This window comes from Nuphar pumila, chromosome 11 (genome assembly GCF_984573655.1).
Source record: "Nuphar pumila chromosome 11, dmNupPumi1.hap1.1, whole genome shotgun sequence".
Classification (NCBI taxonomy): domain Eukaryota; kingdom Viridiplantae; phylum Streptophyta; class Magnoliopsida; order Nymphaeales; family Nymphaeaceae; genus Nuphar; species Nuphar pumila.
This window is the reverse complement of record NC_143259.1, coordinates 41,682,570-41,702,702: the sequence shown is the minus strand read 5'-3', so window position 1 is coordinate 41,702,702 and position 20,133 is coordinate 41,682,570. Positions and strand designations below refer to the sequence as shown.

The window sequence follows — 20,133 nt, the reverse complement described above, 5'->3', positions numbered from 1 at the left end:
TAGAATAGACAGCGGGGAGGTGGCATCTCATACAGCAAGCCAAAAGAGATGAGCAGAAAACTTTTAGCCAAAAATGTATTAGGTTTTGTGTCTCATTCAGCAAGCCTAGAGAGATTAATAGAAGTAAATTTTAGCCAAAAACGTACATAGTGCAAACTTTTGGTACCTTTCAAACAATCAATAACTACTAAAACCATACCCATTGATCTGTACGGATAGTCTTACAGAAAGATAGAATAACTGCAGACATTTGGTAAATTTTGAGAAACAGTATTGAACCGTAAGAAAATTTGTATCCTTATATGCCAGACTTATTTCGCTTCGTCTGGCCATAAGGTTAATTAAATGTATTGCAGTTATACATATTTCTTGATTGGCAGATTTTAAATTGTTTCATTTCTGAAATAGATACATATACAAATGAACAGACACATCAGTCACTGCATGCACTTTTTAAGTAGATCTGACCATATACATGGATTCATCATGGTTCACTTAACATGGGAAATGTTTAGGATAAAAAAATAAATATTAAAATATATTTTAATAAAGAGAAAATGTATTGTTCGATTGTGTGGATCACACCAAAGTACAACCATAAGGAAAAGACTTCACTATTGAATTGCAAGATGTGAAATAAATTATAATAAATCCATCCACACACACATAAACTAACGTGTGTTCCATGTCACACACATATTGATGCAAGAATGGGACACAGGACACGACCATACACACTTAAAGCAATAGAAGATGAATATCATCGCTTGATCAGCAATTCTAGATTGCTACAATTAAAAACACAAATAATAAAACTACATTGAAATTGAAATTTAATATAACTATGGGTGCCTGAGAAAATCTGATAAGATAGCATATTTCGAAAATAACAATCAATTGCCAGATAGATGCCTATAAACCCGATGTGTGTCCGATCAACAGATCCATTTACCATATAGGAATATAACTGATAAATTTTGAAAGGAAAAGGATGCAAGTAAAATACAAAAAGTAGAAAAAAATACAAAAATAAGTAATCAAGATCATCAAAGGAAATAGATAAAATTGAACATAATTTAATTGTATTTGGTAGTAGTTTGACTCTATTGATGAGAAGTTTTAGTAAATCTAAGGGTACATTTAGTTCGGTCACATGAGATTCGCTTCTTAATACAATTAAAAAAGTGAATCGCATTTAAACAGTACCCCAAAACAATCAAACAAAACTTTTTTGGCACAGAACCTAAAAAATAAACCTCATAAAAAGTGAGTTAGAACAGAACCCAAAAGTGAGATTTAGAAAGTAAATCTCATTTGTGTGAGATTCACTTTTTAATGAGGTCTCATGAAATCTAAAAGTGGATATCTTTTGCACAGTATTTTCACTTTTCAAAAACACAACCAAACATACACTGTGTGTCATGCCACTTCGAAGGAAACACATGGTATGTGGTGTCCATGTGACATGGCCCGTGTTAGATGACAAGAGTAGAATTCGATCCCACAACATGCTAAAAGCATGCCCCAAAGTCATAAGCAGAATCGGTCACATGCCAACAAATGCACAAACAAAGTGGCATGACATTACTTTCCATCTCCAACACAAGGGTCTTGAGAAACATGAAACATGAAAACAAGAGTAGACCTGGATCTAACATTGTCATGTTCAAAGCCCTTTGCAAAGACATGAACACAATCATGTCATGTGCCAAGAAAAGCATATTAGACATGAAATAACAATGAAAACATTTGAACACACACTTGCTTGGCACTGCTACAAATTGGTTGACAGATGTACCCGCCTAACTAGCTGGGGGGCTCCTGTAATATGCTAACACTGTATTTGGAAAGAACATCTGCCTTACTCCTTTGATAATGGGAAATACGATGTTGGCTGCACCCTGCACAATAATTCCATTCAAGTAATCAGAATTCAGAAAGCACCTGTTTGGAAAAAAATGTGTATTTTTTTTCTGTTTTTGAAGGATGACTTTCATTAAAATGATGACAAGAAGTCATCCAATCAGTAACAAAAACAATTAAACAAAAATGTGAGCAGGATGAAAAATGTCAAATTATACTTCTCTCCACATTCAACCAGTACTTCCACAGAAAGAGAACTGAGTATAAGAAACTGTCTAGGGAAGACAAAGCTGACAAGATTAGTAGAATTTCAAGCCCCAAAAGATTGGCTAGAAACAAGTTATCAGGAATTGCATGACATCTTTTTCTCTGAAACAATGATATAATGCTCTTGATGCATCTTCCACTCAACGTCCTTACATATTTTTTTATCTCCATGAGGATAGTTGCATGCACTGGTCAATGACGCATTATGCAATCTTTGATGTGTAGAGACGAAACTTCTCTCTATATGTACGACAAGCTATTTTGCCCAATGTTTTGGTTATGTAATACTGAACAATGTCCAAGAATTTTGCCCACAACTTTAGGGTCTCCACTTTGTGTGCTTGATTGATCCCTATGTTTCAAATCAAGGTTATCCTTAAAACTAGTATTGCATTTTCCTACCCGATTGGCAAAATGTTCAAACAAACATTGTCCTCCAAAGTAGTCAAATTGTAATTCTTTTTCTTATCCTTCAGTATGCAAGAGCCTTTATAAAGATCCGTTTGAAAGTCAACCCGATCCACATCAACATTGCAGACATTGATAAAATGCTATGCCTATACCAGATGGTATTATCATTATCTTTGTTGGATCTTCTTCAGACTGCATCGACCAACCATCCTTCCAAAGGTACTCCTACACCTCTAGTTAATTTTGGTTCACATGATCTACTCAATCATTTCTCTTGTCAGCATCCAGTCATATATAGGGTCTAGGAGTCAGGAACGGAATATCCATTTTCATCACCTTCAATCATAAAGGGTTGTTATCTAAAATAAGATGCTTATTATGATGAGACATTGCAACCATCCCAACATAACCCAATGGAGTGGTGAAAAAACAAAGAAACCACAAATGTAGGCATTATACTGTTCTTGTTGCCGTAATAATTCAATAGCTTATTTCGCAATTCCAATTGCTTCCTGAAAAATGATCATCTTCAAATGAAAATTAAACAATAAATAGTTTGTACCACTATATATAGAGTCCAATTAATTCATAATAACTGAAATGCTAGGTTCACATATGTTTCCAAAAAATAACGCTATCAAAAGCTTCTATATATATATCTACTTACTGAGATAAGTTGAGTTCCAATCCATATGCATCTGGGAGATGGAAATGGAATCAAAAGACGAACAACACCATAGATAGCCACAACAAAGAAGTGAAAAACCAAGCTCAAAGGGTGTGGGTTTAAGCCAGATAATAAAGCGATTGGTCCAGATGAAAAGACACCTCCAAGGCTCAAATAATCAAAGCAGGCTTGACGCATTTCCTTCATGGCCAAATCAGGTGATGAACAAAATACTTTTTAGAGAGCATCTGCCAATGTATTTATTGTAGATGCTACTGGCTGCAGATAAAAGGATCATAGACAAGGTTTGATGAGCAATAAAAAAATTGGCAGCAAGGAGAGCAAAACAGCAGAAAACCTAAGTAATGTTATTCCACCCTCAAAAAACAGATAACACAAATCTTTATCAATCTCAATAATTTTACATTAGTTAAAATTTATAGAATGAAAAAAAAATGTGATGAACAAGATCCCAATTCCCTAACCACAGTGGGCGTACTGAAGAAAATTTATCTAATTCAATGAGCATACTTACTTTACGTAAGGTGTAAAAGGACTCCTAGTATCTGCACAGTGATGATGCATCACTCAAATCACGGAGAGGCTTAAGAAGATTTAGGAGGACAACAATGTCAGACAATGCAACGGTCATTCCTCCACCAGTCAAAGGATGCCACATATTAAATACATCCCCCACAAGTAGAGCACCAGGTGTAGGGTGGGGGTTGGCAGACATGCTCCTATTAGGCATTGTTTTAATGTTTCCTTTATCAATAGCTGAAAGGAAAGCTTCATGCAATTTACTTGGAACCTGGCATGACAAAATAAAAAGTGGGAGTTAGCACCACAAAACAACCAGTCTCCAGCAACAATCATTAGATTATTATTAGACAACATGAAGTCACAATAGAGAAATCAATTTCATGACTGTGAAACAAGGGAAGTATAACAGCATAACCATAAAAACTAAAATCAAGGAGATATTAGAAAAAGAAACTTGACACACTAAACAGCCATGAAATTCAAGTGCCTTTAATAGCTGAGGTGCCACAACAGTTTTCAAATATTTAGCCATTTCTCCATTAGCTATTGAAGGTACTTTTTGACCAAGTATATCAACTAAGCACCGAACCTCGGTTCCATTGATAGGATAGAATAAAATAGGTGAAGGATCTGCCAAAATAACATGTCCATGATTTGGATATGGAAGCTCACAGTTCTCCAAAACAAGGCCAACAAAACAAGAAGGCACATCCACCTAAAAAAATGATCAAATCAGTTTAAGGAAATATAATGATCCACTAAAAATGCTAAAAGTGCATTTACACAAGCAAAATTCATATTCAGAAAAACATTATATGGCACAAAAACATGTAAATATAGTTTATTGAGAGAAAGAATCTATGGATTATGAAGTACTAGGGAAAGTTTTTGAAATAAACATGCTGATCATTCTTAAATTTGATCCCACAAGCTTCAAACTATAGGTGGAAACAAGAAGCCTTACCTTAGGATCACACAGAGATCACCGCAAGTTTGAAAAGCAACCATCACACACAATTGTAAGTCGTGCATATGCATTGAGTTCATCACCACTCTTGGTTTTGTATCTGACACCCTTGACAGTCCCACCATCTTCAATCAGTGCAGTCATTGTTCCTTGTTCCAATTGGACACTAAATAAAAGTACACAATCTCATCCATAAGGACATGTTAAGTAGACCAGAAAATGCATACATTAGTGTAGCCGCTTTTCTATTTAAAATGACAAGAAAAATCAAACATGCAGCAACACATTATTTAGCCACAAGTCCAATTGCATTTCATAGTTAAATAGAAAAATAACAGTTAAAAGGTGATATCAAACACAACTATGAATTGTCACAATGGATGGCAGGAAAGAAAATGCAGAGCCAATTGTGACAAAATTTGACCATAAAAAATGTGCAGACAAAATATGTCTGAGGGAAGAAAAATTAGAATCATTATGCATAGGTAACAAGAAGAAAGTAGGTCCCAGTTACTGCTCTTGAAAGAGCAAACTTTTCTAGATGTTAGTTTGAAGGAACTATAATTCCATCAAAATCCTACTTTAACAGCCCAAAAATGATACCACGTTCTTGGTAACAAGGGTTCCATGGGATCCTTGTGATCTTTTGCCAAAACATGCTTTAACCGGTGAACAAGGCAGACTTGGGCAAACCATTGTAACAAATATAACCATATACTGGAAAGAATAAAATTATTTTCTTGTATTTGCCCCCATGACATTTTGTGTTTTAGGAGGCCTCTACAGTGGAAAAAGCTTCCCAAGTCCTAAGATTTAAAAAAGATATGCACTTCTCAAGATGTGAGCCACATGAAAAGTTCAATGTGCCATGGGCTTCAGAAGCATCACCTACATGCATGGTGGTTCTCACTTCTTGTAATCTTCATCCAGACTGGGAGGATGAAATAAAAAAATAAATAATCTATATAAACATAAAAATATTTAATGGTTATTTACAAAAATGTAACCAAAAGGTTTTTGTAATAAAGATTCATACCCGAAAAACAAATGGCAATTCAAATGCATGACTCGTTTATTTTATAGTTAACCAAAAATACCTGTGGTTAGTTTCTAAGTTGGCCTTCCATAATCTTTTCCTTACAATCGATGACAAATAATCAATTGAAGCCTTTAGCAACCAGCTACATTTTATGTTGCATTCTCAATCATGCATATTTATTCAAGCCAATCAAAATATCTATAAAAACCTTATTGTTATTCAAGTTATTCTTGTCATTCTAAATTAACTAAATTTACATATTAGTGGCCACCATTAAAGAATTTAATGAACTATTTGCTACTGTTGGTTGTAATGCATTTATTCATTTCTTCATAATAAAGGCACGCATCAACACTCTTACCAAAACTAGTTCTACCTACAATGGCAGTGTACTCTTTTGTTTAATTCACTAGGATCTATACTATATCATGCATTGTAAGTCTCTTTGATCATGACCTATGTCAAAGAGGTGCGGGTACGGGTGCGGATGCGGTGATGCAGCACTTTAAAAAAACTTGGGTGCGGGGAGGATATATATATAAATGGACTTTATTAGGGTTAACTGAATCTACTTTTGGATAGAAATGAACCTCAGTGTGATTGACTTCACTTAACACAAAGGAAGTTGTGTCCAAGTGTCACACCCGCCTGGGTGTGGGTGCGACACAGGTGAGGTGCTCTGTTAGAAGAGTCTGTGTAACATAGATCATGACACACCCAAAAACTGAAAGCAACATGTCCATAAAAGAATAATTTTCTGGTTATTGAAACAATAACATCTTGTGGAGCGCAAATTTGTTATTATTAGCTATTTATTGGGCTAAGTATTCCAATTACTAGTTAAATATGCAAAGTGATGGGCTAGTGCAGATTGTTTATATGGCATATGTGAAGAGAAGTGAGAACTCTCTCTCTCTCTCTCTCTCTCTCTCTCTCTCTCTCTTGCATTTCTTACACGTCTTTAAGCATTTTTTCTCTTTCTCCACTTCACACTGGTCATCCTAATTACCTAAAAGTAAAACATCATCTATAACTTTTTCTATTATAATGTTGATGAAAGCAGAAGATATAAACTTTGCTAGTCCCACTACTTCTATCGACATAAGCATACAAAGACACAAAGCAACTTGAAATAAATGAATAAATAAATAAAATAAATTTATGCATAATATATGTTTATGTTTATATACTCAAATCTCATTATGGGAGCTTTCACATGAAGCGTTTGGACAGCATGTGATGCAAAAGGAAATGTGGGATGAAGAAGAGCACCATCCCCCACTTGAAGCTAGTTTGATATCCACAAGGAATAAAAAAAGAAAAGAAATACTCAAATAAAATTTTATTGCTTGATAAAAAAACTGATTATACCACCTCTATTTATAGACTCAAGTACCTAACTAGATAAGGATTCTTAGAAGGCTCATAAAAAAAACTTGCCATTACTCAAAGTCATCCTTATTATTATCTATATTCTAGAAGGTCTAGAAAATTGTGGTGTTTATCTATCACAATTATCTTTTATTGATTATGTTTAGGCTCCGTTTGGAAGCCAGTGTTGGAGAGGAGATGAGAGGGGTGATGGAAGTAGACAAGAAAATTGGTGATGCGGGTGGAGTTGTCTATGAGATATTGTGAGAGGTCTTCACCATGGTTCAACCTGCACAGAAAATAGGAAAAAAAAAAAGAGAGAGATGCACAATGGCTGGGGCGGCTAAAAAACTAATTCCACCTCCAAACCCTAAGCTTTTATATTAAAAACACTTTTACAATGGGGACTAAAATATCATATCACAACAGCCATATTACAAAAATGTCATTAATAAAAAACGACATCAACAAACACAGTTAAAAGGATTGACGTGTATGGATCTGGATCCAGATCCATACACATGCTCTATTTTAACACCCTCCCTCAAGTTGTACATGGTCTTGGAGCATGTACAACTTGCTCTTTAATAGCCAAAATTGATGTTCTGTTAACCCATTGGTAAACAAGTCTGCCACTTGATCTTCTGTTCGAACATGATGTGGTTCTATCTCTTTCATCTCGACTTTCTGCCGTATAAAATGTTGATCAATCTCAATATACTTCATCCTGCTATGCTAAATAGGGTTAAATGCAATATTGATTGCGCTTTGATTGTCGCATAGAAGTAATGATCGAATAATTGTCTCCCCAAGATCACTCAACAAGTGTCTAATCCATGTAACTTTTGTCGTACCTGCAGCCATTGACCTGTATTCTGCCACTGTACTCGATCGTGCCATTGACTTTTGTTTTCTATTGCTCCAAGACACTAAATTGTGTCCAATGTATATACAATATCCAGAGACAAATCGTCTCTCATCTGGATCCCCTACCAAATCTGTGTTTGTATAAGTAATGAGTTCATGTCCTTTATGTAGGTTATCGTTCTTGCGATAAACAAGTATGTCTCCTATAGTTCCTTTTAAATAGCGTAGAATACTACGCTTCACAGCTTCCATATGACCTTCCTTTGGAGCATGCATAAACTAGGATACCTGATTGACAACATAAACTATATTAGGTCTGGTAAAAGTTAAATACTGCAACATCCCTACAAGACTCCTATATGTTATAGGATTGACACAAAGATGGTCATCTTCAAAACTCGGCCTTTAATGTAATACACTCGGAGTGTTGACTGGTTTGCAATTCGTCATCCCGATTCTTTCCAAAAGATCCAAGAGTGTATTTCTGTTGCATGAGTGTCAATGTGTCTTTCTGTCTGTCAACCTCGATACCAAGGAAGTACATCAACTCCCCTAAATCATTCATCTTAAAAGTTTTCATTAAAAAATGCTTCACTTCGTGCACATGATTATCTGAACTCCCAGTTATCACAATATCATCAACATATATAAAAAGAAGTGTAACGATGTTTGGCTTCTGGTGAATAAAGAGTGAGTGGTCTAGTGAACATCTTCTAAAACCATAGCCCTAAATTTGCATGGAGAAACTTTCAAACCAAGAGCGAAACACCTGTTTCAATCTATATAGAGATTTCCTTAGCTTGCACACACAGGCAGTAGGATCCTTCTCGACATACCCAGGAGGTTGCTCCATATATACTTTCTTCTTTAAAACCCCATGCAAGAATGCATTTTTAACATCCATCAGACTAAGCTTCGATCCTCGGTCGACTGCTAAGGATATGATGAGGTGAATTGTGCCCATTTTGACTACCAGACTAAATGTTTCATCGTAATCTTCACCATATTGTTGCGTGAATCCCCGAGCAACAAGCCACACTTTATAATTGTCAATACTTCCTTCAGGCTTATATTTTATTTTATAAACTCATTTTGAGCCGACTACATTCTTTCCTTCTGGTCGAGGCACTATTCCCAAGTCTGGCACTCGTGAAGAGCCTTTGTTTCTTCATTCATAGCCTCAATCCAATGACGGGATTGAATAGCTTGATTAAAACAAGTGGATTCATTCTGTTTTGTGAGCTGAGACATAAACAATTGAAAATCAAGAGAAAAGGTCTCATAACTCACCCATCGCTGAATAGGATGCTTGATGCGTGACGACCTTCGAGCCGGTTCACTAGAAACGATTTCCACATCCCTCGGCCCTGTATTTCTGTCCCTTCTAGTGTAGATCTATCAAGAAAAGCGTTCAACTGGAAGTGGCTCAATTGAAGATGGCTCGACATGCATCTGTGAATCACCGAGCTCCCTTCTCAAATTGAAGGAAGGACAAGTCGTCTAACATGTTTTTCCTATATTGGCAAAAAGATTTACGCTCATCCATGGATCATATACCTCTACTTTTCAAGATGACAACTGTTCAGAGTCATCGATCTGAAAATTCTGCTCATCAAAAACAACATTCCTGGAGGTCCTAATACGTTTTGTAGTAGAGTCATAGCATCGATAACCTTTCTATTCATCTGCATACCCAAAAAATCTGCACTTAGCGGCCTTGTCCTGAAACTTATTTTGCAAAGATGAATCAATATGCACATAACATACACAACCAAAAACACGCAGCTCATCATAAGGTGTTAAAATATATGTACTTACACACACACACACACACATATATATATATATATATATATATATATATGTTTGTGAAATACCCGATAGGGGTATTTTAGTCATTTCACATAGTTGTTTTGGAAACAACTATTTTTATTAAATAAGATATTTTTTTACTTAATTTTTCATTTTTCTTTTTTGTAATTGTTTTTTTATCAAAGCATTGGGGGTCCCACATGTAGTCGTTGGACCCCCAACAGTCATAAATATGACCGTTGGGGGCTCCAACGACCATACGTGGGAGCCCCCAATGGCTCCCTCTTCTTCTCCTTTTTTTGTATAAATAGGGGGTTCCCCTCTCTTGTATTTAATGGCTTTTCGAGCCCCCATTCAATAAAGTTCATATATTTTTTTATGTGTTGCCTCTTTGAAGGCTTCTTGTGTTGTCCCTTAGTGGACTATTTTTATATTTCCCATTGTGGGTTTGTGCTTGCCCATTCATTGGACCGTGTGAATGCATTAACCATGCTTGTTATACCATGGTATCAGAGCTCAATTGTAATCAAGCTAGTCCTTCGGCGCATCAGGAAGCGTGATATTCAAAAATTTGAAAAAGTGATTAAGTATTTGTTACCTCTTATCTTTCTCTCTTCTCCTTGGAGTTACTTGACATGTATTTTGACATTTTTCAAGTATTTAGACCATGCATTATGGATAAAAAAACACTTGTTTTTCTTTATCATTTTATATATATATATATATACATATATTTTATGGTTAAAAAAACAAAATATATATTTTTTAAATTTTTTAAAAATAATATTTTAATCATCGTAGAACTTGTTTTAAGCAAACTAGATATATGTATCGTGTTTGAATCTTGAAGCTTTTTTCGAAAATATCTCATATATATGTATATATATATAATCATGAATTATTGATTCTAGATGGTTCGTCAATCATATTCTTACCTTAAAATAATTTGATAAATTCACAAAATATCATCTTGCTTGAACTTGCATTTCACACACACACACACACACACACACACACACACACACACACACACACACATATATATATATATAATCGTCAACTACAATTTGTATTTCATCCTTGATAGACATGCATGTTCATGTTTAAAATTCTTGACTCATTACATGCTTAAAAATGAAAAATTTTATATAAATCTATCACTTACATATATGCTTAAACTTGATTGAAAATTTGAAAGCATGTTTATTTTATGAGACATGTGGCTTTAATTATTGTATGAGTGCTTTTTCTATGAGAATGTATGCACTTGGTCTTTCATATTGCTTCTTTTATCTATACATATGCTTTCGTTCTTTGTTAAACTCTCTTGTGTTATCTTTTTGTAATGTGTATTTTTGCATATCTCATTACAATTGATAACGTTAAGATTTTTTCCTCATAATACAAAACTAATTCTTTGAAAAACATTCTCGATTGATAATGCTTGAGAATGATCCTAGATTTTGTTCATCTCTAGTTTGTTTTGTTTGAATGTTTTGAATGCATTTTATAATGGTAACTCAATTTTCTTTAAATAAATTGCATTATGGATAAATGATTGGTAATAATTGTGTTATAGAAGGTCCTAAAAACTTCTTGTGTGGGCTTTATCCCACTTTAATGAGATATACTTTCTCTCTTTTGTGTTTGCCTTTTTTTTAGTAGTTCGGTTGTTACGAGTGTGTTGTATAAACCATTGTGTTCATTGAGAAAAATCTTTTGTGAGCTTCCCCTTCTTGCAATATATAAAAACTTCATATGCATTATTTTCTTAATATTTCATGTTGTTGCATAATAGATTTTTTTTATGTAAATGACTTTTTTTGAAGAATTGTCTATGTTAAGCATGATCCATGTTTATTGTTGTCGTAAGGCATGTTGTTGTGCATATGATTGTGTTTTTTCTAAGATTGATTATCTACCATTACTGGATCTTTGATTTGACTTTTCAAATCGGCTCTCTTTATAAAATCACCTATTTGGAAAATGATTTTTGTAAACATTTATTGCCTTTTTATGGCATTTGTATTGTCCATCACAAACTTTATATGATGCATCAATTTTCTTGGCCGTGTTATTATTATAAAGGTGTTTGTTGGGGTGAGTTATGTGCATCTCGTGTTATGTCTTTTGAGATTGTCAACTTGTAGTTTGACTCCAAAAGATATGTTATGTGATCCCTGATTGTAAGTGTGTGTTATCACTCGTTTGTTCCTTGGCCATAGTTTTTATTATGGATGCTCTTAATTATGTGTACTTGTGATGGGTGTCTAACTTTTAAGACCATAATATTTCTAGATATATTGAAAATTTGATATTTTTTAATTACATTTTCATTACAAGTTTTTTTTGCCTCAAGTGTCTTTTCCTTTTATGTCTTTTATCTAGGTGTCATCATAGGTAAACAGAAAATGTTCACACATTCGCGTGTGTTTTTTGCCCATTGTTGGCTTTGTGCTCTTGCTCTAGTAGCTGATAAACTTGTTTTAAGTGTCATTATACGTAGACAAGAGATGTTTAGTGTAACGACCCCAACTCATACCTCTTGAAAATGCGATTTTTTTTTTAAATAGTACAAAAAACTTCCCAGAGACCCGGGGTCCTCACGGTTCCAATTCCAACTGGATAGCCAAACACCACAAAGAAACTTACAATCATTATCCATAAGAACCCAAGCAACCTTTTTATTTATGAATCAAGAATCCTTCTTGTTCTTCTGATTCTGTCTTTTTAAGCAAAATTGGTCGTCTTCCTCAGTGGTTGAATTTAGGGTTTGCATATTTCCTTTCTATTTTACCCAGCACAATTCTTGGTTTACTGGCAAAGCTTGAAGGCTGGTTTTTTTCTATTTAGAAAGGGACAGTTGATTGGGCGTTTTCATTTCTTCCTCATTTTGATATTTTGGGATGATTTGTGGGGGACTGGAAGGAACGGGGGGTGGCTGTGATGGAGTGAGGTGGAAGTTGTTATTGGGGAAAGGGAAAATGGGAACCGGGAGGTGAATCGTTGTATTCCTTCTGCTCAGGGGGTTGCTCTAATTCTTCTGATCTTCACAATGATCGCGATCAGGTTTCAAAGATTCTTTCGTCTTTTTTCTTTTTTTATGTTTATAGTGCCTTTTGGTTGTTCTTTCTGATGTATTTCGATCAATAACGATTTTGGTTTAGTTTGCCTACTATCTGTTTTAATGAGTGTCGGTTTCTTTTTCAATTGTTGGATCTATCTTTCGAGTTTGTTTGTGGTGATATCTTGAAATTGTGTAGCATTGATTAACAATTTTTGGCATTCTTGACTCCTGCGTTATTTGGGCATATTCATTTTGAAACCAATACTGATAATCACATTGTTAAGTTAGAGAGAGAAAAAAAGAGGAAAATATAGTGATGTGCCATTTTGATTGGCTCTTGAACCGAGCTCGGCCCGAGCCGAGTTTAGCGAACTGAGCTGAGCTCAACACGAGCCGAGCCTGAACACCAGTGCTTCAGGCTTGGGCCGAGCCTGAGGACGATTTTATGTGAGTGAGCCGAGCTTGAACATGTCAAGCTCGGTTCTTGTTCATCCCTAGTCGGCTGTGGAGGATATTTAATTTAGATGTGACAAATGAGCTTAATTTGGAACTCTTTTTAAGTTTCACAGGCTAAGTACTCACAGTGCGCCTCTGTTGTGGTATTGTACCGCTTGTGGTTGGTACACACTTGATTTCCCTTCCTCTTCTTGAAATGGATAAATGAATTATTTCTCAAAAAAAAAAAAAATGAATTATGTTCTTTAGGGTTTAAAACGGATTGGATATCGTTTTCTTGGTCATGCTTGATCCAATTCTGAAGAGCAGATCAGGTTTCATGTTTGGGCCCTACTCGATTCTCAAAGTGGACTCCATAACTGCTCTTTTTTTATTTATAAGCCGAAGAAACCACACTCAGCTTGAAGACCTGGTCTGGCTGGCTCAGTCTACCATACCTGCTGACGTGCCAGCAGCATAAAACTCAAAGACTAGGTCCCCCTCCCCCGGGGCCTATGCTGGGAGTTGGCTGGGGCAGAGGCATTCATGGGAATCGAACTTTGACCGCCCATTTAATTAGTAAACATTAGGAGTCCTTGTGGTCCTGTATCCACTAGAAGTGGGCACAGTTTATGTAGCTTTTTGTAAAAAGTTAGAAATCCATGGAGTTAGACCTGATTCTAACATTGATTGTAACTTGGATCTGACTTCATTTATTTACTAGATTTGATTAGACGACCATATTTTGTTCCGGGTCTGACCAGATTTGGATATATCCATTGGCATCTCCTAATATGAACCAAATCTGGTTCTGGCCCAGGTTGGTCATTCCACATATATGAATCCCTATTTCAGTAAGTGGGGCGGGTCGGATATGAGTCCTATGCACATTTTTCAAGTACTACCTCTATTATTATTTGTGGATATGCTTAGAATGGATAGGGTATTGTATAGGGGTGTCAATGGGTCAGAGCTATGCCAAAAATGGGTGGTTCAAACCCGAATCAATGTAACGTGTCAATTTTTGAAACTGAAAATTTAAAAAAAAAAATCGGTTCAAGCTTTGGGTGGGTTACAGTTACCAACACACCTGAAAGACTAGAATAATTGAATCAAATCATTAATTATATTATAATAAATTAAATACAAGTTTTTCAAATATCAGAGTTTACAGGAGTAAATAAAAAAAATAAAGTAAATAAATTCATTTAGTCTCTCCAACAAGTTCTAAAGAATGTGACCATCTTGACACCACCCCAAGCCTCCTATCATCGCCTTCTAACTTATTCATTACCTAAAATATTAAAATGTAGGGGTGTTAGCCACAACCTCAGTAGAAAACTATCCTACATACAGGCATAAAAAGAATGTCAATTCATAAAACATAAATCCTTCTCAATACACTCAAACCATAGCATGACATAACATATAAACCCAGCGCAGTTAAAGATCACAACACTAATAATTTACTCATGCAATATTACACTAATAATTTACATTCATGATCATTAGTCATCAATACAATAATCAAATGTGCATAAAAATTTACATCAATATTCTATGAATCATTTAACCACTGGTCAATCTAATATAATATGTTGTTTTTCTTGTCTTTCTTGAAAGGTAAATACTCAGGACCTAATCATAACTCAGCAATCAGATATTTTAATTAACTCATCGATTCGAACAGTCGAGCCAAACATCCACTGAAGCAGTCTTTAATCGATAGAGAAACTTACAGTGGTCAAGAAAATTGATTCCTACTCTGCAGAGTCTGACTGTCTACCTAGAATAAATTGACAACCCCAGCCCCCTCTACACCGATGACTGGGGGCCCAAGATGTGTCAATATTGTCAAAGCGTTCAAGTTGACGAGTGTACCTCCTACCCTCTCTAAGGTATGTCACTAGAATAAATGAGTTATTAGGTGTTATTTATATTGGGTTCAACTACAGTACTAGGTGCACTCATCACCAAGTTCAATAGCCCCAAGCTTCACTATAGGCAGCTCAACAAACCATGGCATCACAAGGCATGAACATGCACCTCCTACAGCCACTCAGGTGTCCTAACCTAACTCATCTAAACCAAACTCAATGTATGTACTCAACTTAAGGAGTACCCAAAAGTATCTCTAGGTACGTACTCACATTAAGAATTACCCAAGAGTATCTCAATGCATGTACTCAACTTAAGGAATACTCAAGAGTCTAGTTAGAGTGTGTGTATATATGTGCATGTTTAACAAAGTCAAACCAGATACTCAAAAGCATCCCATGGGTTCTACCGAACCTAACCTGCATTTGAGCCCTATGTATGCATGCTTCATATGACTTATAGCATATCGCATACCACATATCATACTCTATGATGCATGCGACTCATTTCAATTTAGCAAGAACCATAAATTTCATAGAATAACACATGCATGATCATGCATACCATTTGATATAATTATCATGCTTAATTCTCATGTTTAATATGTAATTTCATATGTCATCATGCCCAAATAATTCACATGCATACATACAACATATTCATGACAAATTCTACATTAACATATGTATGATTAACATCTCATATCATAATCAAGCATATGATTTTACAAACATAATTTTATAAGTCAAGATATTATCCAAAGTCAAGAACTGTATAATAACAGAATTTTTATGTTGTTTATGGGTATGACAGACCATCAAAATGAACTTATATAACTCTAAAAAAAATTATCATGTCAGAGGATATTAACTTTCAATTCCAATTGGTAGATCTCTAAAAATTTATTTCATTTGTCTATGAAAATTCACAGGCCCGAGATTGTTTTTCTGTTATCAACAGAACCTGTCAGAATCTTGCTTCCCAAAGAAGCAGTCACCAATCCCAATCCGAAAGGGATTTTGTCCTCCCAATTTTTTTGGTGAAAAGTATGCTTGTTAGCTTTCAGAATCATCTAAGTTTGCCAAAAAAACTTCATAATATAAATTTTTTAGATTTTATAGACTGGACCTTGTCTGAGAGAGTTCTAAATCCAGGTTTCTTGCACAATCTTGATTTTTTCATGATTTGTGTGAGTCTTCAAGATTTACAAGAAATAAAATATTTTTTTTTATTTTTCTCAGATCTATCCATATGATATAAATGACATGTCAAAAAATCAGCCATTAACTCAAAATCATTAATTTATTATATTTTTTTGCAAAATTGAATGTTAAGAATCACTCTACGCACAGGATAAAATTTTTGTCTTGAGTTGCAGCAGTTATAACCCTCACTTTCGTACTAAGGCCCAATATTTTTTTAAGACACCTCGTAAATGCTTGAAAGGTCTCCATAATATTGGTGATCCAATTTGAGAGGTACATTTATTTTACCACAATGCATCGGTTAAGAAAATCAAGATATCATGGAGAATGTAAAATAAATCATGATAAAAACAAGAAAACTCAAGCATAAATATAGAATATCTATTTTTAATCATTCATCAACACATGGACAATATCTAAACATCATCTATATTCATAAAGAGATGTCATATGATCATAACACATGCGTTAGAATCAAAACTATCAAAATAAATCATGATTTTTGCACAGAATAACAAGTTGAAGATGCTAGCATGCGAAAACACCATAAAATGCATAAAATACATTTTCAGAAACATTATTCATACTGTAAACACATACAAGAAAGCAAATATGCATCCAATAATGCTAGAAACAAAGATTTAACCATCTAAAATTGCGTAGAAGCATGAAACTAAGCATTTCGAGTTACCCAATTTTTTGGTTTAGCCGTTCGGGCATAGATTTAACCAAAATGATTTTTTTAAGTAGTATAATTCCTCTCATGCACCTTCAACTGACCTGAAGTATGGGCTATCATTTTTCTATGCTGCATAAGAACGTCTTTCAAACATGTACCTGAGACATCCATGTAAACTACGAACCCTCCTTGCCCTGATGGCAAGGTCAACACTGGGGCTGTCGTGAGCTTCTTCTTCAGAGTCCCGAAGCTCTCTTCGTACTTGGCATCCCATACAAACTCAATCCCCTTTCGTAGTAACTTGGTCATAGGCAGAGCAATCCAGAAAAAAATTCTGAATAAAATGTGTGTAGTACCCTACTAACCCTAGAAAACAATGTATCTCGGTGATATTCGTCGGTGGTTCCCAATCTAGTATTGCCGCCATATTCAATATATTAATAAAAATAATAAATAACGACAACTTAACATAAGTTCGGGATACAAAATTGATTACTTACCTTAGAAGGATTCGTAGATACTCCATCCTTCGAGATCTTGTGGCCCAAGAAAATGACCTCCTTGAGACAAAACTCACACTTAGAGAACTTAGCATATAACTGATGTTCTCTAAGGGTTTGTAGTACTATCCTAAGGTGATTTCTATGATCCTATAAGCTCTTTGAATAAACCAAGATATCGTCTATAAAGACAATCACAAACTGATCCAAATATCGTCTAAATATCTGGTTCTTGAGATCCATAAATGTTGTGAGGGCATAATTACGAACTCACAGTGCCCATAACGCATTCTGAATGTCGTCTTGGGAATATCTCCCTCTCTAATATTCAGTTGATGATATCGAGACCGCAGATCGGTCTTGGAAAATACCTTTAAACCACCAATAACCCAATTAAAAGATCTAAAATCAATGTTATTAATTAGAGTATAACATTCAAAAATCTCTAATTTAAATTTACCTTGGCTCTCTAAAGTTGGTTGAACAAGTCTTCGATCCTCGACAATGGGTACTTATTCTTTACAGTCACATGGTTAAGCATCATATAATCAATGCATAACCTCATCGATATGTCCTTCTTTATGAAAAAGATTGGTGCTCTTTAAGGCGAAATGCTAGGTTGAATAATTCCCTTATCAAGCAGCTCCTGTAACTGTTTCTTCAGCTCCTCAAACTTAGTTGGTGACATCCGGTAAAACGCTTTAGAGATTGGAGTCGTTCAATGCACCAACTTTATAATGAAGTCAATCTCTTGAGTAGGAGGTAACCCATGTAGCTCCTTATGAAATGCATCATCGAACACATTTACCACATCTAGGTCCCTCAAGCTAGTCAGTCTATTCTCCAACAAGGTAACACTGGCCAAGAAGGTTTCACAACCATTCTTTATCCATCGCTGAGCTTTTAGGGTTGAGATCAACTTAACATTATCCAAAGGCTTCTCTGCTTGATACTCTAAGATAGGGTGATCTGGATGCATAAACCTGATTTTTCTAGTACAATAATACATACAAGCATAATGTTGGTATAGCCAGTCCATCCCTAGGATAACATCATACTCAATCATATCCAAAATAATCAGATTGGCCGGTAGATTCTGCCCAACAATACTGACCTCTATCTCGGGCAAAAACTTTTGAGCAATAAATCTATCACTTGAAGGCGTTATGATCTCAAGTACATAACCCAAAACCACAGGAGGTAGGTCTAACATACAAGCAAACCGAGTAGAAACAAAAGAATGGGTCGCTTCAGAATCAAAGATGACCCTAGCACTAAAGTCTACAATAGAGAGGGTACCTTCGATGACATCGGCGTCCTGCTCCAGTTCTTATTTGGAAGTGGCATAGACGCAGCCGGTAGTCTTCTTTTGATGCTGCTACTGGCGTGGCTGATACTGCTGTTGTCGAGACTGCTAAGGCCGAACCCCAGCTGACTAATCTCGTATGTCTATCTTCTTCTATGTGCACTCTAGATAGAAATGTCCCTTTTGTCCGCAATTCAAGCAAGCATCTATTTCTATTGAGCATTGTCTGCCAGGATAGAACCAATGGCAACACTGACATGGTGTCCCCTAGTCTTGTCATTGTTGCGATCTCGCGCCCTTCTTGGCGGGTGCTACAGACTACTTTTTGCCAAACTTCCTCTTTTGGACAAATCTCCTTTGGCGACCAGACTTCTGTTGTGGTAGCTTTCTCTGAAACTTCTGGGTCTCTACCTAGTCATCATTAAGCAAAGTGGCCACCTCAGTGGCCTCGCTTAGTGTCTTAGGTCTATTCATGTAGACCTTCGTTCTAAGGAATGACTTCAATCCTCGAGCAAACTTCATAGCTTGATCTACCTCCTCCATGTCCAGATTGGAGAAATACTGCACCAACCCATGAAAACTCGTGAGGTAGTCCTCAAGACTACCCGTTTGTTGCAGGTCTAGAAACTCATGCATCATCTTGTCTTTGGCATGCTTCGAAAAGTATGTCTCATTGAAGACTTCTAGAAATTGAGCTCAAGTGACTAGTCTGCCCTGGAAACGGACTATGTGTGTGGTCTCCCACCACCTCTCTGCATGCTCCTTCGGCCTGTAAGTCCCAAAACTGAGTTGACAGTTCTCCATTACCTTTAAAATCTAAAAAATCCACTCGATTTCTCGCACCCAATTCTCAACCAAATCTGGATTCCTCTTTTTCGTGAAAGCAAGTGGATCCATATCCATGAACTTCTTGTAAGTGGCACCACCACCAACTACTGGTAAAGGTTGCTTGTCCTCGGCAACCTGCCGCTGGTTGTTGCCTATAGCGTGCATTGTAGTGGCCTGCTGCTGGACAACTCCCGCAAGGTTATTCAGCGTGTCCATGATATCGTTGTAACTTGACTGTCAAGCCACCCATAGAAAATAACCAAAATGAGTTTATACAAAACTCTCTATGTAGTGTCTCTAACATATTATTAAGTTCACACGTCACACTATAATTTTTAAACAATAATAACATCAAAAGGATGCATGTACTCCAATATATGCAGAAAGTAGAAATTATACCTGACATGCATAAAAAATTATGTCAATAT

The 20,133-nt window shown here is 35.7% G+C and overlaps 1 pseudogene; it reads right to left on the bottom strand.

Moving 5' to 3' along the window:
• Positions 1-1,591: 1,591 nt before the first annotated feature.
• On the bottom strand, positions 1,592-19,921 carry LOC149822307 (squalene epoxidase 1-like; annotated as a pseudogene).
• Between the last annotated feature and the right edge of the window lie 212 nt (positions 19,922-20,133).